The following is a 14,477-nucleotide window of genomic DNA, read 5'->3' as shown; positions in this document are numbered from 1 at the left end:
TGCAGCACTATTTACAATAGCCAAGAATTGGAAGCAACTTAAATGTCCATCAATAGATGAATGGATAAAGAAGATGTGGTACATATACACAATGGAATACTACTCAGCCATAAGAAAAGGGCAAATCCAATCATTTGCAGCAACATGGATGGAGCTGGAGGTTATTATGCTCAGTGAAACAAGCCAAGCGGAGAAAGAGAAATACCAAATGATTTCACTTATCTGTGGAATATAAGAACAAAGGAAAAACTGAAGGAACAAAACAGCAGCAGAATCACAGAACTCAAGAATGGACTAACAGGTACCAAAGGGAAAGGGACTGGGGAGGATGGGTGGGTAGGGAGGGATAAGGGGGGGAGAAGTAGGGGGGTATTAAGATTAACATGCATGGGGGGGTAGGAGAAAAGGGAGGGCTGTACAACACAGAGAAGGCAAGTAGTGATTCTACAACATTTTGCTATGCTGATGGACAGTGACTGTAAAGGGGTTTATAGGGGAGACCTGGTATAGGGGAGAGCCTAGTAAACATAATATTCGTCATGTAAGTGTAGATTAGTGATACCAAAAACAAAGCAAAAAAAAAAAAAGGGCAGTTCCTGTGTGGTAACCTCCAATGAGTTCTACACAAGGGTATAAAGGGCATATAAAAGTGTAGGCAAAGGGTCTGTTTGTGTTTATACAGAGGATCAAAGCCTAATTGGGCTACCCCGAAAATGAACTAAGATACGATATGAAAAAGAACTTCCAACATCTGCACTCTCTGGAAGACTCGTGCCAGAAGATGATCATCAAAAAACCCCAACAAAGATCCACGCACTGCTACAGCTGTAGATGCACTCATCCCACCAGTTCCTGGACTTGCCATGGGAATGAAGAAGGAGATATCTAAGCTGGCCTGTGCATACAGTAAAACAACAAATTTGACTGGATCTGTACTGTTGAAACTCAGTCAAGAATTAGGAGAAGTGCAAATTGTAGCACTCCAAAATCTTACAACTACAGACTATTTACTGTTAAAAGAACATAAGGGATGTGAACATTCCCCAGGAATGGGTTGTTTTAATTTGTCTGATTTCTCTCAGACTGTTCAAGTTCAGTTGGACAATATCCACCATATCATAGATAAGTTTTCACAAATGCCTAAGGTGCCTAACTGGTTTTCTTGGTTTCACTGGAGATGGCTGGTAATTACAGGTATGCTTTGGTTATGTAACTATACTCCTATTATGTTAATGTGTGTGCGCAATTTAAGTAGTAGCTTAAAACCTATACATGCTGAAGTTACTCTACAAGAAGATATGTCAAAGAAATAATCAATCTTCCCATGTTTTCTTCCACCTGCTACTTCTATAGCTTTTCTTCTTCCTTCCTAATTACAACCCTTAAATAGAATTCATGCCTCATATCAAATTTACCGAGTATCATAATTCTTCCAAGTGGTAAAGATACCTCAAGACAAATGCTGGGCATAGAAGCCACAGGGCATAAATATGCAAAGAGGTAAAAAGCTAACCTTTTCAAACAATAAGGCTTCTCTCTCACTTAACAAATTTACATTTCCCTGTATGGCCCCGGAAGATGACTGGTTAGCCAGAGACGGGTAAGATTCCTCAAGGGAGGAACAACCTAAGACAGGCACAGTCGCAGGGGGGCCATCAGGTGAGAAATTGGGGATCAACAGAGGTGAGGCTTAGAACCTCACCCCCCCCTGTTCTGAGAGAAATCTTCTGCATACGTGGATGTTTTATTGCCCTTGTCTAGCTTGGATTAACACATAGTCTACAGGCACACACCTGATCATCTACATTTGCTCCCTTACAACACTAAACTATGTTTTCTACCTTTATCTTGTATCTACCTACCACTTCAGCATTTTATTAAAAATAATAATAATAAAGAGAGAAATGTGGTATCCACATATAAATCAAGTATAAAAACCAAATGAGTATTCATATTTGAACTGACTGTTTATAGTTCATAATGCATGAGCAAAACCGAAAGTTTCTGTGATGACTGCCCTTGTACTGTTCACCATGTAACTTATTCACTATGTAAGAATTTGTTCTCCATGTAAGAACTTGTTTGTTATGCCTCAGAAGATTGGAGACTGACGAAAATTAGGCTTGGGGTGGATTAATGATTGTGCATTGAGCATTGACTCCCCTATACAGAATTTTATTGTCGTTAACAACCATTTGATCAATAAATATGAGAGATGCCCTCACAAAAAAAAAAAAAAAAAAAGGACAGACTTCCAAGGGTAAAATAAATAAGTAACTGGGATGTAATGTATTGCATAAGGAATATAGTCAAGATATTGTAACAGCTTGGTAGGGTGATAGCTGGAACCTAGAATTATGTATATAAATGTTTTACCACTGTGTTGTACACTTGAAACTAATGTAATGTAATACTGTGCATCAACTACCCTTCAATAAAAAATAATTATTAAAAAAATAAAAATAAAAAAATAAATTGGCCACAAACTTACCACAAGAAATGAAAACTACAGACTAATTAGATGCAAAAATCCTCAACAAAATACTAACAAACTGAAATACATTACAATTATATAGCATGACTAAGTAGGACTTACCTCAAGAATGTAAGGGTGATTCAACATAAGAAAATCATCTAATGTAATGCACCACATTATAAAACGAAGAGAAAATGAAGACATGATCATTTGAATGGTGCAGTAAAAGCATTTGACAAAATCCAACATCCTTACATGATAAAAACACTCAACAAACTAGGAACAGAAGGGAATTTCCTCAATATGATAGAAAGGACATTTATTTAAAAAAAAAAACACCCCACAGGTAACATCACACTTGATGTTAAAAGATGTTAAAAAAAATCAGAAACAAAATAAAGATGTCCAATTTAACCACTGATAGTTAACATGATACTGGAAATTCTACAGAGAGTAGATAAGCAAGAAAAAAAGAAGTTCTCAAATTGGAAAGAAAGAAGCAAATCTTTATTCATAGATGACATGAGCCTCTAAATAGAAAATTGAAAAGAATCCACATAAAAACTACTAGAGCTAATAAATGAATTAAGCAAAGTTGCAGGATACAAGATCAACATAGAAAAATCAGTTGTGTTTTTATACACCAGCAATGAAAAATATGAAAAGCAAGTTGAGAAAACAATTCCATTTATAATAGCATCCAAAAATAATAAAATTTTATACCTATGTACAAATGTAACCAAGGAAATAAAAGATGTACACAGAAAACTACAAAACACTGATAAAATAAATTATAAAGACATAAATAAAAGGAAAGAACCCCTTTGTTCATGGACTGGAAGCCTTAACATTGTTAATATGGCAATACTCCCCAAAGCGATCTACAGATTCAGTGCAGTCCCTATCAAGAATCCAATGGTCTTTCTTGTAGAAACAGAGAAGCTGATCTACAAAATTATATGGGATTATAAGGAACAGATTAGCTAAAACAGTCTTCTTTGAAAAAGAACAAAGTTGGAAGAACCACACTTATCAATTTCAAAACATACTACAAATCTATAGTAATAAAAACAATGTGGTACTGACATAAGGATAGATACAGAGACAACTAGACCACTAGAATAGAATTGAGACTCCATAAATACCTATGGCCAAATGCTTTTTAATAAGGGTCATAAGAACATCGAGTGGGGGAAAGAACAGTCTCTTCAACAAATGTGCTGGGACAACTGGATGGCCACATGCAAAAGAATCAGGTTGGACCCCTACCTCACACCATACACAAACATTGATGAAAATGGATCATGACTAAATATAAGAGCTAAAATTGTAAAACTTCTAGAAGAAAACATACAACCAAACCTTCATGACCTTGGGTCTGACAATGGAATTTTAGATATGACACCAAAAGCAAAAGTAACAAAAGAAAAATTACACCTCATCAAAATTTAGAAATTTTGTGTATCATAGGATAAAATCAAGAAAGTGAAAAGAAAACCTACAAAAGGGGAGAAAATATTTGCAAATCATATATAGGATAAGGGTTTAATATCCAGAATATATAAAGAACTCCTACAACTCAAAAACAGACCAAAAAAATCCAATTTTGAGAATGGCCAAAGAATTCCTTCAACTCAAAAACAAAAAGACAATCCTGTTTTAAAATGGTCAGGGGACTTGAACAGACATTTCTCCAGAGAACAGAAATGGCCAACAAGCACAGGAAAATATGCTCAACACCGTTAGTCATTGCGGAAATGCATATTAAAACCACAATGCAACTCCGACATTTGTGTCTCCAACCTGGACTTCCCTGAATTCCAGATCGTATATCCAACTGCCTACAAGAGGTCTCCCTTTGGCTGTCTAACAGCCATCTTAAATGTAGTATGTCTAAAACCAAACAGCTAACCTCTCCCTACAATGCTGCTCCTCCCAGTCTTTCCCATCTCTATAGATGGCAACTCCAGTGTTATAGTTGCTCAAGGCAAAAACCTTCCACTTTCTTACTCCCATAATCCTCATCCAACCTGTCAGCAAATTTTGTCAGCTGTACTTTCAAAGCACACTCTGATTCCGACAATTCCTTTCCACCTCTACTACTGCCACTCTAGCTCAAGCTCTCACCGTCTAACCCCCGAACTCTTCTAACAGCTTCCCGATACCCCAGCTTCCGCCCTTGCCACCCATCTGCCCTGTTCCTCTCTTCTCAGAAGTCAAAACGATCCTTGAAATTCAATTCAGATCATGTTAATTCCACTCGTCAAAACCCTGCAGTCACTTCTCATCTCACTCAGAATGAAACACAAGGTCATTATCATGGCCTGTAAGACACCACGTAGACGTGCTCCCTCCTACCTGCCTCTCTTGCCCCCTACCATTGTCCTCTTTGCTCATCACACTTCAGCCATACTGCAGTAAAATTAAATTTTAACACCAACATTCATGGTATTTGGAAGCCACTCTGAGGTGGCCAAAAGCACATACCAAGAATAAGCAAGCCTCAGATTCCTTAATGCTAATAGTAGGTACGTTCTTTATTCTTTCCCTTCTTGTTCCTTGATAAGCCAAGTATAAGCCCACCTCTTTATTTATTTATTTATTTATATTATTTTGTTGTTTTTTATTCCCCTATACATTTAAAGCAGACAATAGTAGTTTTACAATATTTTGACCAAAAATTTAAATTTTGATCAATTTGGGGATGATGGCTATGAAAACTTGGGACACGGGCAAAAAAAAAACCACCAACTTTCAGCAAGAAGAATATATATTAAAGTGCCTACAATTTTCTTAGCAGTTTGCTTTGTGTCTTAATGTCTTAGTGAGAATGAACTTACCTCTGCCTTTAATGCTCTAATCATGTCTGTACCCTTAAGATTTTTAAAAAATAAAAGTATTGATGCTTTCCACACGTGAATGCTAAGTCCACTCTCAAAAATGTAGAAAGCCTAAACCAATTCAATCACATCTATTTTTAAAAATTAATATTAAAGCATGTAAGACAGGAGAGGTGTATTTTTCCTGTTCTATTTTGTGGGAGCTGTAGTTGGACCTAAATATAAGACAGAGTGGGAAAGTGACCATGGAAAGCCATCAGCCACCAAATGAAAATGATTCACAGTGTTTAAACAATGTAAAGCCACCTAGAAAATGCCTTCTTTATCCCTGACCAGCATTCCTTAGATGCAAAAAAAAAAAAAAGTTTGTAAATATAAAATCCCATCACCTAAAGCAATGCCTCAGTCATAGAAAGTGCTCAATAAATATTTGCCAGTGTCAAATGAATGAGTGAATATTTCCAGTGCGTTATTTTCCAGCTGTTTTAAGGGAGCAAATATCCTCAGGCAGAGAAGGACAACACCAGTTTTTGGCAGGAAGTTAATGTGTTAATAATATGGGTGATAAACAGTAGCTTATGACATCAGGAATACTAGTTGCAACTAATACCTGTTTCGTTAAGTAGGTTTTTATGAATGATGAAGTATGGCAAGTATTAATTGGCCAATAAAGACATTTCACAACAGTTTGTACCATACTTCTTGACTATCAAGGCACTGGGTGTTGAGGTACAGAGTAACTACTTTAGAATAACTCCAGAAAGAATCCAGTGAAGGAATGGACAACCAAGGAATAAGGAGAAATTCCTCATTAAGCGTATGATACCAAATGGGGAAGAAAACAGAATATTAAATTTCCAGGTCATTTTTCACCTTGCAGTTACTGATATGTGACAGCCAAATGCTAAATAAGAAACATGATGAAGCAGGAGTGCATAGAGGGAGGTAAGTTATAACAAAACTGTAATGTTTCTTGTATTTATTTACACATTGCTTCAACAAAAAAAATCAGTCAATACAAGTAGGTAAATGAAGGTAATTTGAGCTCCTGGAGAAATGCTCTATATAATTATGTTACAGGGTAACTATTATTATTTTGTCCTGTAGATGCTTCCAGGAAACCAAGAATTAACTGTTGCCACTGAACTTTTAATTAGCAAATCACTCTGGGGCTCGTTAAAAGTACAGCAGTGAATGGTGTCGTTTTAACGTATTAATAAGTCGCTGTGGTGATCATTACAGGCATGAGCATCCCTTCTGAACCACCCTCACAGTGACCCATTTGGGTGGCCTATCCTTTTCATAAATGAATACCCCAGGGAGGACTGCAAGTGGGTCCTCTTATAAAGTAATCTTGAGAAGTCTGACAAGTTCTGGTTATCCTCTGAAGGAGGAAAAGGCAGCTCCCATGTTCTCAATTAATCTCGCCTCCTCTGGGAGACAGCACTTCTGTTGAATGAGAATTCTTTCTCAAAGATGGCTTACGGCAGAGATTGTCAAGAATTTTTTGTCTTATACACTGAACTATTTATGGGAGAAATGTAATAATGTCTGAGATCTGCTTTAAACTACTCCATAACAAACAAACCTCCCAAAACAAACAAAACAAACTGGAAAGGATAAATGAAACAAGTTGATAAAATGTTGACAATTGTTGAAGCCTATATAGAGATTCATATTATTCTACTTTTATGTATGTTTGATCATTTCTGTAATGAAAACTTTAACACAGGTATGTACAAAAGGATTATTCAATTCCTACATATATTGTCAAAAATCAGTTACTACTCTATGTGCCAGAATTCTTTTAATTAAAATTAAACAGAAACCCCAATTCATAGTGGCTTAAACAATAAAAGAAAATTTATAGATTCATGTAGCTGAAAATACCTGGGCAGTTTGAGGTATGAGGTGATACTTGATCCTACAGCTCTACAACGTCCCCAAACACTAAATATTTATCACTCCACACTGCCTTCTGTGGTACTGGCTTCATCCTACGCCCCACCTCTCTCCTCGTTCTAAGAAGACAGTCAGTGGCTCCTGATACATCCATCATCTAGAAGAAGCTGGACTTGTTCTGGCACTTCCAACACAAGCCCTGATGGGATCGGCTTAGGGTTGTTTGCCTAACCCTGAGCCACCTTCTAACCAAGGAGGCAGAATACCCCTCTTATTAACTGAGTTTAGGTCACATTCTCTACTCCTAGAAACTGGGGTCAGGAACTTACTTCACACATCTCCAAATGGAATCAGATTGCTGAGAAGGAAGAATGGGGAAACGTCTGCTACATTCCCCACATACAGAGCTTCCAACGCAGTAGAACAGAAGGCACTGAATGGTTTGAAACTGAAATACAGATGTGAAGCTATACTAAGAGATCAGGGACCTGGATATTCTGTACAGATGAAAGATTACCTTAATGGAAGGACAAACATTGCCTGCAGTAGATGGGAATAGTAGTGAGGAATTCTATAAGGCAAGCATTACCCTAATACCAAAAACCAGAAAAAGTCATTATAAGAAAAGAAAACTACAGACTGCTCTCTCTCATGAACATAGAATCAAAAATCTCCAAGAAAATATTAACAAATTATCCAACAATGTATAACAAGAATTACACAGTGGGATTTTTTCCAGTTACGCAAGATTGGTTCAATATTCAAAAATAATGTAATACATCACATTAACAGGCTAATGTATAAAAACTACATAATGATATCAACAGATGCATAAAAAGCATTTGACAAAAATCCAACATCCATTCATGACAAATCTCTCAGCAACTAGGATTAGAGGGGAATTGTCTCAACTTCATTTAAAAAATCTACCAAAAAACCTACAAGTAAACTCATACTCAACTGTGAGAGAACAGAAGCTTTCCTGTTAAGATCACGAACAAGGTAAAAAATGTCCCCTCTCACCACTCCTCTTTAGTAACACACTGGAATCTCTAGATTATAGTAAGACACACACACAAAAAAGGGGGGAAGTAAAATGTATATAGATTGAAAAAGAAGAAATTAAACTGTCTTTTTTTTCACAGATGACATGATCATGTATGTATAAAATTCCAAAAAATAAACAACAAAAAACTCCTGGAACTACTAAAGCACTTGTAGCAAAGCTGCAGGTTATGATTAACATACAAAAGTCAATCATTTTCCAATATACCAGCAATGAACAATTGGAATTTGATATTAAAAACAATACCATTTCTATTACCACAAAAATGACATAAAATACTTAATGTTTAATAAAATACGTATAAGATCTATATGAAGAAAACTGTAAGATGAAAGAAATCAAGTAAGAACCAAATAAATGAAGAGATATTCCCTGTTCATGGATAGGAAGACTTAATACTGTCAAGATGGCAGTTCTTATCAACCTGCTCTTCAGGTTCATTGGAAACCCAATAAAAATTCCACCAAGTTATTGTCAAACTGACTTTAAAATATATATGGAGAAGCAAAAAGACATCGAAGGGACAACACAATATTGAAAGAGAAGAACAAAGTTGGAGGACTGATTACTTGGCACTGACTTAATACAAAGCTACAGTAGTCAAGACATTATGATATTGGTGAAAGAATAACCTTCATTAAATAAACTTCTGCTCTGCAAAAGACACTGTCAAAACAATGAGAAAACAAGTCATAGACTGGGAGAAAGTATTTGCAAAAGACATAACTGACATAGGACTGTTAAACAAATTATGCAAAGACCACTTCAAACTCAACAATGTGAAAATGAATGACCCAACTAAAGAAAGGGCCAAAGACCTGGACACCTCACCAAACAAGGTTACACAGATAGTAAATAAGCATATGAAAAGATGCTCCTCATAGGACATTAGGGAATTGCAAATTAACATGCAATACCATTATACAACTATCAGAATCATGGAAACCCCAAAACATGGAGAACAAATGCTAGCAAGGATGTGAAACAGGCACTCTCTCTCATTGCTGATGACAATGCAAAATGGCACAACTTTCCTTGTTACTCTCTAGTTAAGTCCCAGACCCTGTAAGCCTGAGAACACCGAGAGGAGGGAATGTTTCCAGGTCCCATGCTGTGTAAAGGGACAAGAAATGATTCTGGAAAGCAAAGCACCCTGGTTAACTCTAAGGAATTATCTGGGGGGAAAATTCTGAAAATAAAGACCATCCCTAAGAAAGGATTCCTGGCCCTTGGGTAAATCAGGATGTAATCAAAAGTGATGGCACTTCCTGACAAGTATTCTTGAGCGCACCACTCTCTCCTCTTCGTTGAGATGCTGAGGACTCGTGTGATTGGTCAGCATACTGGTATAAGGGAACCCTGACGGGCCGTCTCAGGAGAGCTGAGGGGGAAGAGGGGTAATGAGTCAGCCAGGAGCTTACTCCTAAGTCCTGCTCCACCACTGCATGGACACGAATTTGCTTTCTACCTGGTGCCCTCATATTCAAAAAGTCTTGGTGTAACTGAACTAGGAACCAGGAATCCTCAATTCTTTCCCAACACCTTCTCCAACACACCTTATGACAATCACTTCCTACCGTTTGCCTTAAGTGGGTAAAATTGTTCTATTTCGCCTGAATATCTCGCCTGCCTTTGGTACACCTGCATACGAACAGGCGTTCAGAGGTGGAAAGAAGTACGGCTTTAGTGCATTTGCATCTTCCCTCAGGGGTGGAGAGTTCATCTCCGTATCAATGGGTAATCACTTGGGCAACAGAGGGCTTATCTGTACCTGAGAGGTGAGGGGGAGGGCCGGTTTTGTTGCTGCTTGAGCAGGAGAGAAGGGCCGATTGCAGCTTGTAAGCAATAAATGGATTTTAAACTTTATTTCTCCCTTTGACTGATTTCGGTTTTTAGAGGTATTTTGCCCCAGGATTTCCTCTCCCCGTACTAACACCTTATATACCTGATTCTTCACTCCTCCTGACAAGTAGCATAGATGAGATCCTGTCAGATGGCTTTGAAGTTGACAGATGTTATACCCAGTTGGCATCTTCTTAAAAGTTTGGTGCCATTTCACAAACCCATCTGCAAAGTACTCTTTGCCATGGCAGATGCTGGAAGCTATTTACACTGTTCTTGCTAAAACATTTGGATCGGCTACTAAATATGGCAGATGCCAAACACAATGGCTTACATTGACCTTGGAGAAGTGAATTCTTCTGTCAGGCCCTTGCGAGAGAGGTCTCCAAGTCGTCTCCTTGAAGGAGGATGCACAGGTCCCAGCCCTATTCTGTCCACAATACGTAGCCACAGGATCTGAAGCTTCAGCTTGCTCATCTGCGTAAAGGTGATGCCGGCCCACTAGCCAAGAGGCTGTGTGGTGTGGAGGAAGAAGGCATTCAATCCTATGACAGGTCATTATGGGTCTGCCCTTCTTCTACTAAGTCAGATATACACACTCAAATTCCAAAATCTGTGAAAATACCAACGAGGTCAGCGTTTCCCAAACTGGTGCTCCAATACAAGTCTTCAGAGCTGCTTAGGTGTGACTCACACACACCACCACCACCAGGGCCCCCAAAGTACAATAAGCTGGTCACTATTGTATGCTTATACTCCTCTCTTTGACCCCAAGTTTCACATACTTTAAACATAAATGCTCTAGAAGTCCTCTATTGTAAAAAAACCAATTGACTATCTAACCTATTGTTCCCAAATTTACTTGGGGGCAGAACACTTCTTCATGGAGTCTCACTACCCATCTCACACACACTGTTCTGAATACTAGTTTGGGACCCACTGACAGAGCCAGATTTATAAGGTCCGCTCCAGATCTTTCTATATGCCTATGTCAAGAGTCCATGGGAGGAGAGGAACCAAATGCTTCAAGACCCCTCGGTTTCTCTGGGGATTCAAGCCCTTGCTGCTGTCAAGTCCCAGCAAGTGGATACTGGGGGACGAGTGCTGGAAGGAGACGTAGCCTGAGTGGAGGTGCTTTCCCTGGGGTGCACATGGGATCCAGTCCTCCCATCCATGCTGAAGCTCCCTGACCTCTGGGCTTGAGCATTCATGCAGACAGAATGACAGCCTTAGACATTCTTATTTCCCCAACATATGATTCTTGTGTGCCCCTCCAGAGGACTGCACGCTCTTCTCTTCCTTCTCTCCTGATAAAGAACAAGATTAGGACTCGTGTTAATAACATATCTGTCAAGCTCCTGATACCTCAAGAAGGGAGATCACTAAGCCAGGGAAAACAGAAACCAGACCTATTGTTCCAGTGTTTGTAGCAGTTTTTGATATATTCCCTTTCTTGTATTTATTACATATTGCCATGTGTTAGTATTATGCTCAAGGCTCTGCACAAGATTCAAGAGTGAAGATGCACTAGACAGAACAGCCCCTGCCCTCCTGATGCTTACAGTCGAATGGTAGGAGAGAGATGAAAACATGGAAACAAACCAAGTAACTCTAAGTTGTGATACGTGCTATGAAGAGAATACACACAGTGCTCAGATGAGAGAAGATAATGACCAACATGTATAAAAGTGTAGGTAAAGAAAAGCAACAGCCCTTATGCAAAGTTTGGCTTTTAAAATGTGGGAAGCACCTCTTAACTCAAACAAGACTGGAAAGATGAGCTTCTCCCTTAAGGATGAATAGCTTTGATTTTGGGTAATGCTTCCTACCTTATGTAAAGGATGAGGGAAATGGTTTTTAAAAATATTTTTCTAACTCCTCTAAAAAGGTATTGTTCCTTAAGTAACTAATTTTTTTTATTATTAAAGTATCATTGATAGACAATCTTTTGAAGGTTTCACATACATACAGTGGTTCAACATTCACTAACATTATCAAGTCCTCACCCCGTTGTGGTCACTGTCTATTGCAAGACCGTTCGTTCGTTCAGTCAGTCTTCTCCCTGCTGTACTACCTTCCCCATTACATACCTATATTGTGATTTGAGAATTATAATGCCCTTTGATCCCCTTCTCCCTCCCCAACTCCTTCCCTTTGGTAATCACAAGTTCCTTCTCAGTGTGAGTCTACTGATTTTTTGTTCCCTCAGTTTTGCTGTTTTTATACTCTACCCAAGTGAATCATTTGGTGTTTGTCTTCCTCTGCCTGGCTTATTTCACTGAGCATACTACCCTCTAAATACATCCATACTGTTGCAAATGGTAGGATTTCTTTTCTTTTTATGGCTGAATATTCCACTGTTTATATGTACATCATCTTTATCCATTTACCTACTGATAGACATTTAGATTGCTTCCATATCTTGGCTATTGTAAATAGTACAGTGATAAAACATAGGGTGCATTCATGATAAAAACTCAACAAAATGGGTATAGAGGGCAAGTACCTCAACATAATAAAGGGATGCCCCCTCTCCCCATTGTTATTCAACATAGTACTGGAGGTCCTAGCCACGGCAATCAGACAAAACAAAGAAATACAAGGAATCCAGATTGGTAAAGAAGGAGTTAAACTGTCACTATTTGCAGATGACATGATAGTGTACATAAAAAACCCTAAAGACTCCACCCCAAAACTACTAGAGCTAATATCGGAATACAGGAAAGTTGCAGGATACAAAATTAATACACAGAAATATGAGGATTTCCTATACACTAACAATGAACTAATAGAAAGAGAAATCAGGAAAATAATTCCATTCACAATAGCATCAAAAAGAATAAAATACCTAGGAATAAACCTAACCAAGGAAGTGAAAGAACCTATACCCTGAAAACTGTAAGACACTCTTAAGAAAAATTAAAGAGGTCATTAACAAATGGAAGCTCATCCCATGCTCCTGGCTAGGAAGAATTAATATCGTCAAAATGGCCATCCTGCCCAAAGCAATATACAGATTCCATGCAATCCCTATCAAATTACCAACAGCATTCTTCAATGAACTGGAACAAATAGTTCAAAAATTCATATGGAACCACCAAAGACCCCGAATAGCCACAGCAATCCTGAGAAGGAAGAATAAAGTGGGGGGGATCTCGCTCCCCAACTTCAAGCTCTACTACACAGCCACAGTAATCAATACAATTTGGTACTGGCACAAGAACAGAGCCACGGACCAGTGGACCAGAATAGAGACTCCAGACATTAACCCAAACATGTATGGTCAATTAATAAACGATAAAGGAGCCACGGACATACAATGGGGAAATGACAGCCTCTTCAATAGCTGGTGCTGGCAAAACTGGACAGCTACATGTAAGAGAATGAAACTGGATCACTGTCTAACCCCATACACAAGAGTAAATGGGAAAGCTTTTATGGTGGTCAAATCCTGTTACCCAACCGTCCAGATGGTTCGAAAAAACAGCTTAGCATTCTTATGATCAAACTCTCCAGGAGCATTAAACACTATTCTCATGTTCTAAAAACTAATCAAAACCCTACAGTTTCTGTTTGATTCAAAGCTCCCCTCCTGTCCTTCCATTCAGGTGAAAGTTAGCTGAGGTTCTCAGGACCAGTTTGAGCTGGCAGAAAATGCTTAATGGCGGGAACTCAGAATCTGGGATGGTCCCAGTACTGTAACCATTTAGCCCATTGCAGAGAAGGGCCTCAGGATTTGGGGACTAGCTGGGCCTATGACCCACTTCTCAGAACCAACCTTGGAGCAACCGGGAGGCTGTTATATGAAACAACTAAAATAAAGCTCCTCGTGATTTGCCTTAAAAATCACCTGATCAATCACAGAACCCAAGAAAGGACTAACAGTCACCAAAGGGAAAGGGACTGGGGAGGATGGGTGGGAAGGAAGGGAGAAGTGGGAGGAAGAAAGGGGCCCTTACGATTAGCATGTATAATGTGGGGTGGGGGGCACAGGGAGGGCTGTGCAACACAGAGAAGACAAGTAGTGATTTACAGCATCTCACTACGCTGATGGACAGTGACTGTGAAGGGGTATGTGGGGGGGGACTTGTTGATGGGGGGACCCTAGTAAACATAATGTTCCTCATGTAATTGTAGATTAATGATACCAAAATAAAAAATAAAAATAAAAATAAAATAACCTGATCACGGAGGATATTGTGAGAACCTGAATACTAACTTTTGAGGCTGAACCTAGGAATTTTTTCTCTTATTTCATTTTTAAGCCACATCAATAGATTTTATGGTTCTGGTTTTAGTGACGTGCTCTCATCCCTGTGACGAGACTACAGAAATGCCTCTTCCAAACACC

This window comes from Manis pentadactyla, chromosome 10 (genome assembly GCF_030020395.1).
Source record: "Manis pentadactyla isolate mManPen7 chromosome 10, mManPen7.hap1, whole genome shotgun sequence".
Lineage (NCBI taxonomy): Eukaryota > Metazoa > Chordata > Mammalia > Pholidota > Manidae > Manis > Manis pentadactyla.
This window is presented reverse-complemented; position numbering follows the sequence as displayed.